This window comes from Pseudophryne corroboree, chromosome 1, assembly GCF_028390025.1.
Source record: "Pseudophryne corroboree isolate aPseCor3 chromosome 1, aPseCor3.hap2, whole genome shotgun sequence".
NCBI lineage: Eukaryota > Metazoa > Chordata > Amphibia > Anura > Myobatrachidae > Pseudophryne > Pseudophryne corroboree.
In genome coordinates, this window is record NC_086444.1 from 701,753,416 (window position 1) to 701,765,038 (window position 11,623).

Here is an 11,623-nt window from a genome sequence, read left to right on the forward strand (position 1 = left end):
AATTTAATGTGTTATTAATACATTCATCTTTTAGTAATTAAATGGTGACTAAATAATTATATTGACTTAATTGGGAATAGGTCTTAAAAAAAAACCTTCCCAATATTATTAATAGGTTTTTACAGTGAACTAGTGAGACCCTGTGTTCCTGATACTTAGTGAGGAGATTATAATGATCTCATAATAATCCTTTAGGTGATATCATTGTGCTTAATCTATCTTTTTATAAAAAGGACACAATATCTATGTTCTTATTCAGTCCTTTTGGAGAGAGGGTGTTTAGAGTGAGAAGAGAAAGTGCTTTTCTCTATCACCCCCTCTTGGTCCTAATCGCACCAATTCTAAAATAGTGAACTTAAAATCCTTGGTATTAGAATTATGTGACTCTAAAAAATGCTGAGGTAGGCTGTGATTTATGACTTTATTTTTTATACTTTGTAGGTGCTCTTGTATTCTAAGTTTGGCATTATTTTTCCGTTTTGCCAGCGTACATCAAATTACAGCTGCATGTTATTCTGTAAACTACGAATTCACTGTTACAATTTACTTTTTCTCTTAGGGTATATTTTGACCCATTTTCAAACTCCCAAGAAAAAGTGTTTTTTTTCCATGAACTTGCAACAGATACAGCGTTTACAAGGGAAACATCCCACACTATTCTTCAAAAAAGAGGATGTAATAATTTCTGATTGTGTGGCTGATTTTCTAGAACGTAATGCACTAGGTGCTAAAATGTTTTTCAAATTGTAAGCCCTTTTAAGCACTACTTGTGGTTTGGAGGGGAGTGACGGTCCAAGTATAGGGTCCTTCAACAGGATGGGCCAGTGTTTATCCAAAATCTTAGTGATTAGACGATTTTCTTTACTAAATTGGGTTATAAAAGGCTTGCATTTCTTGTCTTTCACATTATTAGGTATTGTATTTTTAAATAAGAGACTGTCAAGAAGTCACTGAAAATACTACAATTTTTCCTTAATCTGAGGAACTGAGAGTAGGGGACTCCATCTATACAGACAGGATGATGGCAGCTGGATGTAGGAATAAAGTTGTTAGCATCAACTTCCTTGAAGAAAGTTGTTGTTTTCACAATTTCTCCTATTTTGCTCTCCAGTTTGAGCTCTAGATAGTCGATTGTATTTGCATCAGATTTATAGGTAAACTTCAAGTTAAAAGAATTGGTCTGGAGATGGTGGCCAAATTGTTCAGCGCTTTGCTCGTCTCCATTCCATATAATGATTCGATTGTCAATATATATCCGATAGAACTTGATGTGATCCCTCTCAAAGTTGGTTCCATAAATGTCTGACTCTTCCCACACCCCCATCAGCAGGTTCTCATACGATGGGGCAAATTTTGTCCCCATCACAGTCCCCTGCTGCTGGAGGTAGTGGGAATCCTCGAATCGGAAATAATTATGTTTCAGAATGAAACTTATACTATCCAAAATGAATTTCCTTTCGACCTCCGATTTGTCAGGATCGTCTGTTAAAAAAGACTGAACTGCCTCAATCCCTTTGTTGTGTGGAATGGAGGAATATAATGCCTGAACATCAATAGTCAGCCACATTTCCTCTACACTCCACATATATTTATCTAATGTTTGTAATAAACTTGTGGAATCTTTAAAATACGAAGGCAATACTTTCACGTATGGTTGTAATTTCAATCTATATAATGAGAGAGGTTAGCGGTTAATGAATCCACACCCGAGATAATTGGACTGCAAGTTCTTATGCACGTTTGGGAGATTATAAAATATAGCTGTGATGGGATGCTCCACCCATAAGTAATCCATTTCTTTTTTTACAGATTACGTTATTCCTTTGTGCATCATATAAAAGAACTCTGAGGTCCTCTTTGAATGTTATTGTGGGGTCTTCATTGAGCTTAGTATATGTTAAAGTATCATCTAATATATTGTGGGTTTCTTTAAGATAGTCTATTCTGTCCTGGAGGACCACTGCTCCTCCCTTGTCTGCACTTTTAATTATCAAATTGTCAACTTTTTTAAGTTGGTTGAGAGCTTTCTTTTCCCCTAAATTAAGATTAGAACTAAACTTATCGTTTTTTATTTTTTATTTTTTAAAATCATCCTTGACTGACTCATAGAAAATGTCTGTATTGCTTCCCCTCAACTCTACCAGATAGAACTTTGTATAATAATAATAATAATAATAATAATAATAATAATAATAATAATAATAATAATATATTATATTAAACAGCATTAATAACCATAATTGTTTTTACTTGGACATGATAAAATATTTGTATCTACAATAAAAAGGGGGAATTGGGTGTGGTCTCAAATGGCTGAATCAATCAAACACCAATTCCCCCTTTTTCTTGTAGATACAAATATTTTATCATGTCCAAGTAAAACCAATTATGGTTATTAATGCTGTTTAATATATCCAGGTATGTACCTTAGGAGACTATTTCCTCTATTTATCTAATATAGACACCCTAATTAGAATATATGACACATTTTGCCCTCCATCTCCATTAGGTGGTTCTGAGGACATCAGTTCATAGGTGCCAATCATTTTTAGAACTCTAATATAAGCTTATTTAGAAGCTAATTTTGGAAGCCCCATATAAGATGAATTCACTTTTATATGAGGTACGTCCATTAAGTTAAATAAATATAAAAGAAAATGACCACAGTGTATATAAATTATATTACACATAAATAAATGATACAGAAACTTTTATTGTATAGATATCCAGAAAGAGTATGTTCTCTTTTCGAGATTGAGAAAATAACCTTAAAGAGTGTGTCTTTTTTGTTCCATCCAGGCTACCGTATGAATTCTCATTCACTGATTCTAAAATTATCTATTCGGTCCTACTGTTATTATTGGTAGGTACCTGCACATTTAATTAAATTCCCTACTACACTCATTAATCAGTATTTTAATTAAGATAATTAATTTGTTTATCCCCAAACAAGTTACTCCTGATGAAGTTGAATAGACGAAACGCGTTGGGTCTGTCAGCTAAGAGTCATTAACCCAGTTTGTGGAGACACTCCCTTCTTGAGCTCACACCTTGATAAGGTGAGGGAGTATCTGAACCACCGCCACATTCTGGACATTTCTCACTGATGTACATATTTTAATTCTTTGTACAAATTCTATGTAAAAATTTTTTTAATAAAATCTTTTTAATATATATGTGTTTAATCTGTGACATTAAACCAATATTTTGTTCTAATTGGCCGTGGGCCTCTTGTTTGGGTGATTTTCTGGTGAGGGGTTATCTGTTTCAGGACCCCAGGAATTAATATTCTCCAGTATACAGAGTATATCCCAGTGGGTCTTCTTGGAAGAATTCCTGCAAATTTCATGCAATCAATATAGCGCACTTGGGAATTGTGGCCCTCATTCCGAGTTGATCGCTCGCAAGGCGATTTTAGCAGAGTTACACACGCTAAGCCGCCGCCTACTGGGAGTGAATCTTAGCTTCTTAAAATTGCGACCGATGTATTCGCAATAATGCGATTACTAACTACTTAGCAGTTTCAGAGTAGCTCCAGACTTACTCTGCCTGTGCGATCATTTCAGTGCTTGTCGTTCCTGGTTGACGTCACAAACACACCCAGCGTTCGCCCAGGCACTCCCACCGTTTCTCCGGCCACTCCTGCGTTTTTCCCGGAAACGGTAGCGTTTTCAGCCACACGCCCCTGAAACGCCGTGTTTCCGCCCAGTAACACCCATTTCCTGTCAATCACATTACGATCGCCGGAGCGAAGAAAAAGCCGTGAGTAAAAATACTATCTTCATTGTTAAATTACTTGGCGCAGTCGCAGTGCGAATATTGCGCATGCGTACTAAGCGGAATTTTACTGCGATGCGATGAAATATACCGAGCGAACGACTCGGAATGAGGGCCAGTGTTCTTTTATTTGTGTATTTGAGATTTATCAACAGAGATCTCTCCCATAGTGCTGATCCTATTCGGGTGCAAGATAAGGATACTGTTGTTTTGTGTGTGTGTCTATATATATATATATATATATATATATATATCTCGAGGGCCCCAGTATTTATATATCTCGAGGGGCCCGGCACTGCTGATAGTAACGTTTCTTAGCTGGTTGCCCGCAAAAGAAAGAAATGTAGAATTCAACAGACAGCTGCACTCCAAACAATAATTTTCAATGCATTTACATATCATACGATATTTTCATCAGGACTCCTGGAAATCGCGATCTGGCGCGGCCATTAGGAGGTGGGCTGCGCGCACTGGTGTGGACACTGTGTCAGTACAGGGACCCCACTAAACCACCAGGGCAAGGGCACAGGTCGGTTTTACTAAAAAACTTTTTCATATGGCCCACAGTGCCCGGTGGTGAAGTCCAGGAAGGGGATAAGGCTCTGACCTGTAGCCCATCCCCCAGCCCCAGGGCGCCATTTAGAGTAAATGTTCCCACCCTGGAGCTGCATCATTCTCTCTCCCTCACTCCCTGTCAGTGTTTGGGCGCCATTTTCACATGCTGAGCTGATCCTGGGACTGTTTGGGCAAAGCTTCCTCTGTAAAGCCGCCTGCATTATCATCGCTGTGCATTCTACATGTCTGTTGACAGTGTTAGTTAAGAAATAGTGCATTACTTCAGGGCTATGTAGTACAAGTACCCTGTGATATACATCCAGTCTTTACTGTGCATTGTTATATCTATTACTCTGTATAGCTATATTTAGTATTACTTAGTATTGCTAGTCCAGTGCAGTTTTATTGCTTGTCATAATTTCTGCATTGTACATGTGACTGTGTGTGTGCATGTAGCGGCTGCGTGATTTCTACTCCGTGTATCTCACTCAGATTGCTATCCCTATATTCTGTACTCTAAGGGGGGCTAGGTGCGTCAGGGCCATTATTTGATATAAGTGTTTCACAGGATATACTTATTGTGTATTTTTCTCTGTGATTTTCAATCACTGTATACCTCTCGAATCCTCTGTGCTATCACACTGCACAGGGGGTTCTTGGTCAGGTATTATACTGCTGATATTGTACTGTGTTGCCCGTGATTTATGCTTACAGATATGTCAGCTTCAAGGGGCGACGGTTCTGCGGCTGATACCACAATGTGTGGTGGTGACGCTGCAGACACATTAGAGGAAAACATAGCAGCAGAGGGTTCAGGTTCTAGGGGTTCCCTACCCTCCAGTAGGGCCGTAACAATGGGGGTCCATAATGACCCACCTTTGGCTACTTTCTCTACTCTACTAAATACGCTGGTAACTAGACTTACGCCCCCTATGGGATCTCACGTGCCGGTACAGCCACATATTGTCCCTGCGGTTAATCCGCCATGGGCATATCTTCTGTCCACTCAGTTACAGCAATTGAACCACTCACTGAACAAACAGAAACTTAACCCTCGTCTGCTTAATTCCAAGGGGTCCTCTAGGCGGGCCATTACTTCCTCACAATCCACCCATGTTCCAGACACTTCATCTGATAAAGATGGTGTATATACTGACCCCTCAGACACTGATCCAGATGCTTCTGATGGGGAATCTGTTTCACGGGTGTATGTTCCTGACCTAATGGAGGCTGATTCTTCAAATTGCTGATGACCCAGAACATGTTGTTACCTCTAAGAAACCAGATAGATTTAAACGTCAGAAGGTTATTAAACATGTTTTACCTCATTCTGACCACTTAGTTGACATAAGAAATTCACACCTCACAAGAAGATGCTGGCTCGCTATCCCATCGCTGTGGAGCTAAGTAAGAATTGGGAAACACCACCACCGGTGGATTCGCAAGTGGCACAGCTGGTGGTGTCCTCTGCTATGCCTGTAATTACTGTTACCTCTCTGAAAGAACCGACGGATAAGTGTGTGGAGGGTTGTTTAAAAGCTATTTACACCCTCGCAGGAGCTGTGCATCGACCGACTATTGCAGCTAATTGGGCTGCAGAAGCTATTGAAGCATGGGCTCAGGGTGGTGGAAGCAGAGCTGCCGTACAATTTTTCTGATAATGCTAGACAATGTCTCTCGTATATTGTTACAGCATCTCATTACATTAAGGAGGCGGCTACTGATGCCGATATTCTGGCGGCCAAGGCTTCTACTACGTCCATTTTGGCTTGTTGGATTCTCTAGTTATGGTCCTGGTCTATGGACCTAGACTCTAAGAAAACCCCGGAGGTGCTCCCTTTTAAGGGAGACATTATTTTTGGTAAGGATCTCAACAAGATTGTGGCTGACTTAGCCTCTGCTAAGACGGCGTGTCTTCCTAGTACGGCTCCTTCCGTCCCGAAGGTTAAGAATACTTCCTTTCGATCATTTTGTCCTCCAGGTAAAGCAAAGGGTCAGGTATACCCAAAACAGGCTTGCACTTCCAAAACCACTAAGCCCAAACCTAAGCGTGCCTGGGCTGCCCGTCAGCCTTCTTCCAAATCAGTCAAGCCTACTGCATGACAGGACGGGCCGACTTCTAAGGTTTACCCAGGAATGGTTGAAGACCACTTCTGATGCCTGGGTATGGGAAGTCGTCACTCACGGATACGCCATATCCTTCAAGAATCGTCCCCCTCATCGATTTTGCCTGACGGACATCCCTTCGGATCAGGTGAAGGCAAAAACTCTTCATTTGGTGGTACAATCCCTCCTGGACACAGGAGTGGTAGTATAGGTGCCTCTGGCTCAGAGAGGCAAGGGGTACTATTCACCGCTGTTCCTAGTCCCGAAACCAAATGGTTCCTCCCGGCCCATTCTCAACCTCAAGTCCTTGAACAAATTTGTGAGAGTCTCCAAGTTTTGTATGGAAGCTCTTCGCTCTGGCTTTGGAGCCTGGGGACTATATGGTCTCCCTGGACATACAGGATGCTTACCTCCATATTGCGATTTCCATGTCGCATCAGCAGTACCTGCGGTTTGCTATTGGCAACCTCCATTATCAATTTTGGGCTTTACCTTTTGGTTTGACCACAGCTCCATGAGTCTTCACAAAGGTTATGGCGGTAATGTTGGCTGTACTTCGCCGTCAGGGTGTCATGATCCTACCGTATCTGGACGACCTGCTGATCCTGGCGAATACCCCAGAAATTCTCCTCCGTCTCATGGATCTGACGGTCCAGTTTCTGAAAGCCCACGGGTGGCTCATCAACTGGAAGAAATCTACCCTGGTCCCTGCTCAGAGCATGGTGCACCCTGGGGCATTGTTGTTCTTGTCTCAGGAGAAGGTCCTGAACCTTCAGGACAGAATTCGATGCTTCCTCTCTAGTCCACGGGTGTCGATTCACTCGGTGATGCAAGTACTAGGCCTCATGGTGTCGGCTTTCGACATGGTGGAGTACGCTCAATTGCATGCCCGCCCTCTGCAGAGATTGATTCTTGCCAAGTGGGACGGACTGCCTCACCGGCTCAGGTCTCACATGATCTCATTGTTTCTAGAGGTTCGTCGGTCACTGAATTGGTGGCTCCAGGACCAACAATTGAGCAGGGGTCGTCCCTTCTGGATATCCAACTGGGCCCTTCTGATAATGGATGCCAGTCTGAGGGGTTGGAGAAACACTCCCTTCAGGGTCGGTGGATCAAGGAGGAGTCTCTCCTCCCGATAAACATTCGGTAATTGCGGGCGGTGTTCAATGCTCTGACCCTGGCCCAGCATCTGATACAGCACAGGCCTGTTCAAGTGCAGTCGGACAATGCCACCATGAGGATGTACATAAATAATCAAGGCGGCACTCGAAGCCGCATGGCAATGATGGAAGTATCAAGGATTCTTCAGTGTGTGGAACGCCATCTGCCAGCCATATCGGCAGTGTTTATTTCGGGGGTCCTCAACTGGGAAGCGGACTTCCTCAGTCATCAGGACATACACGTTGGAGAGAGGAGCCTCCATGCAGAAGTATTTCAACTCCTTGTGGACAAGTGGGGCCTACCAGACGTAGACCTGATGGTGTCTCGACACAATCACAAGGTTCCGGTCTTCAGAGCAAGGACAAGGGATCCTCAAGCAGCATTCGTGGATGCACTGGCAATTCCATGGAACTTTCGGCTGCCGTACGTGTTCCCTCCAGTGTCACTTCAGCCCAGGGTGATAAGGAAGTTCAAGCAAGAAGGAGGAATCCTGCTCCTGATCGCTGCAGCGTGGCCCAGACGGCATTGGTTTTCAGACTTTCAGGGTCTCACGATAGAGCGTCCTCTTTTACTTCCTCATTCAGGGCCAGACTTCCTCATTCAGGGCCCTTTTGTATACTAGGATTTGGCCCGGCTGGCTTTGATGGCATGGCTCTTGAAGCTTCAGTTCTGAGGGCCAAAGGAATTTCTGAGGCAGTCATTCAAACCATGTTGAAGGCCCGGAAACCATCTTCTGCTCGGATTTATCATAGGGTCTGGAATTCTTACTTTGCTTGGTGTGCAGCCAACAATCATGACGCTTACAAGTTTAGTAAGACCAAACCTTTGGCTTTCCTGCAACAGGACCTGGACTTGGGCATTCGTCTAGCCTCCCTCGAGGTTCATATTTCTTCCTTGTCGGTTTGGTTTCAGAGAAAAATTGCGACTCTGCCTGATGTTCATACATTCACTCAGGTTGTGTTGCGGATTCAACCTCCCTGTTGCCTGTGGCTCCTTGGGATTTGTCGGTGGTTCTGGAGGCCTTGCAAGAGTCTCCGTTTGAACCTCTTGAGTCTGCGGACCTTAAGTGGCTTACTCTTAAGGTTTTATTTCTGCTGGCTATTGCCTCTGCTAGACAGGTTTCAGATTTGGGTGCCTTATCCTGTTGGTCTCCCTTTCTGAATTTTCACCGTAACTGGGCGGTTCTTCGGACACGCCCTGGTTATCTACCTAAGGTGGTGTCTTCTTTCCACCTTTACCAAGAAATTGTGGTTCCGGCCTTTATCTCTCCTGAATTGTCATCCAAAGAGTGGTCTTTGGATGTGGTACGGGCTCTCCGTATTTATGTGAAGAGGACAGCTTCCATTCGGAAGTTTGATTCTCTCTTTGTCTTTTTTGGTTTTCACAAATGTGGCTGGCCTGCGAATAAGCAGACCCTGGCTAGATGGATTAGAATGGTGATTGCACAAGCTTATGTACAGGCTGGTCTTCCAGATCCTGCTACCATCAAAGCCCATTCTACTCGGTCGGTTGGACCTTCTTGGGCGGCCCGCCGTGGTACTACCCTTGAACAATTGTGCAAGGCGGCTACATGGTCCTCAGTGAACACGTTCTTAAGGTTCTATGCCTTCGATACTTCCGCCTCCCAGGATGCTTCCTTTGGATGCCGGGTTCTTATGCCCACTACAATGCGTACCCTCCCATGAGGAACTGCTTTAGGACATCACTGATGTTATCCCTGTGGAACCCAGTGTACCTCGCTGCAGAAAAGGAGATTTATGGTAAGAACTTACCATTGTTAAATCTCTTTCTGCAAGGTACACTGGATTCCACAGGGTGCCCACCCTGACGCACTTAGCTTATTTGGGTTTGTATGGCATTAGCCGCTGATACCTTCTCCTGTCTTGAGAATGTGGTGTATGTGGCTACTAACGGTTGTCGTCTCTTTTGCCTGCTACTGCATTGGACTGGTTAACGAAACTGAGCTACTGTGCACGGAGGCGGGGTTATAGAGGAGGCGGCACTGAGCATCTTGGGAACAGTCAAAGCTTTAGCCTGTTGATCCCTTGGATCAAGATCCTACTCTACACCCCGATGTTATCCCTGTGGAACCCAGTGTACCTCGCAGGTAGAGATTTAACAACGGTAAGTTCTTACCATAAATATCTCTCTCTCTCTCTCTCTCTATATATATATATATATATATATATATATATATACATTTTCTTCAATTATTTTTGTAAAAATGTCACTATTGGAGAGCGCTGGGTGACACGAATTTGGGATTACTAAAGCTAACAAAGCGCTTTGCTCCTATTGGAACACATCATTAATTAATGAAAAGCTATGTATTAATGGGCCACACTGATTGTAAATTCTACTGTTTTTAAAGAAGTATGTTTTAAATAAATTGAAGTTCTTTAATCTAATGATATTTGGTTGTACTCAAGAATACTGATAATACTATTGGTTACCAGCCAAGTTGAAACAATTTAATAGGCACCCCTGTAGATACAACTATGCTATTCATATACTATATATATATACATATACTGTGTGTGTGTGTGTGTGTGTGTGTGTATATATATACTGTATATATATATATATATATATATATTATATATGCAGCAAAAAGGAATGGGGATAAGCGACCAATGGTGCAATAGATAATTAATAAGGGAGCAATACCCAATGTATATAAAAAGATATACAATTTATTGTAACAACAGGAGCGTAAAGGTAAAAGATAAAAATGATATTAAATAGTTATCATCCTTTATATAGTGATATATTTCTAATTATTGTTGTTACTGGACTATTGTACTCACGTTTGGTTCTTACAGTACCTGATATTCCCAGGTAGTCTTCCTCCCTGGTACTGATCAGGCCCAACACTGCTTAGCTTCCAAGATTGGGCGGATTTGGGCATTTCCAGTGTAGTTTGACTGTAGGTAATATTGTGCTGTACACATTCTACAATATTTATTAATCTTTATTAAAGTGAAACAGTGAGTCATATATAGTATACAAATAGATGTGAGGAATATATACATAAATGACGTCTTTACAGGAAGGGCGCAATTTCATAACTTTCATTGAAGCCTGAGGGGTACATAGTCTGTAGTTGAAAGATCCAGAACATCTCACAGCATGATTACTTATTTGCCAAGTCTCATCTCTTTCTCCTAATTTCACAAGTTCAGTGGGTTTAAATGTCAGTACATCTGGATCTGAGTTGTGTTCCGAGATAAAATGTTTAGATACCGCATGACTTTCTACTTTATTCTTGATGTTCTGAATGTGTTAATGTATCCTTAGTTTTAGTATCCTCTTGGTTTTACCACATATTGTTTACCACACTTGCATTGTAATAAATAGATCACTGATGAAGAATTGCAGTTCATAAAGTCTTTGATCTTGTATTCCTTTGTATTTCCTATGTAGGTGAAGGTCTTTCTTTTGGGATGTAAATACTGGCACACATTGCATCGTCCACACTTGTATGAGCCTGTAAACTTTAACATAGTGCAGTCGCTGTCTATTTTTTGTGTCAACATACTCGGTGCTATTAGGTCTTTTAGGTTTTTGGATTTTTTTAAAGATAATTTCCGGGGCGGAATTGCCGGGCATGCCCAGAACTGAGTGTCTATCACCGGAAGTGTGGCGGAAGTGCCGTTTTTATGTTATATTATGTATTTTCTGCTGCTATATCTATAAAGACAACTAGTTTTTAGCATAAATTAATACATTATTAATCAGCACTTTGGTCACTTTATATAGATACCAGTATTTACGAGAGTTGATATAATTAGGTCACATGACATGTGATGATGTCAGATTTAGAAACCTCATTACTATGGGTATAAATAGACATATAGTCCCATCATGTCCCTACTCCATGAAGAAGTCTGTATGACGAAACGCATTGGTCCAACCAATTAGATAACCTCCAATTGAGATCAGAGATCAATATATATATATATATATATATATATATATATATACACTTTTTTAAATGATTTTTTTTAGATGTTTTCATTAAAAA

General features: G+C 41.6%; 1 pseudogene; it reads right to left on the reverse strand.

The window, feature by feature from the left end:
• Positions 1 to 10,412: 10,412 nt before the first annotated feature.
• LOC134945220 (5S ribosomal RNA) lies at positions 10,413 to 10,531 on the reverse strand (annotated as a pseudogene).
• Positions 10,532 to 11,623: the final 1,092 nt, after the last annotated feature.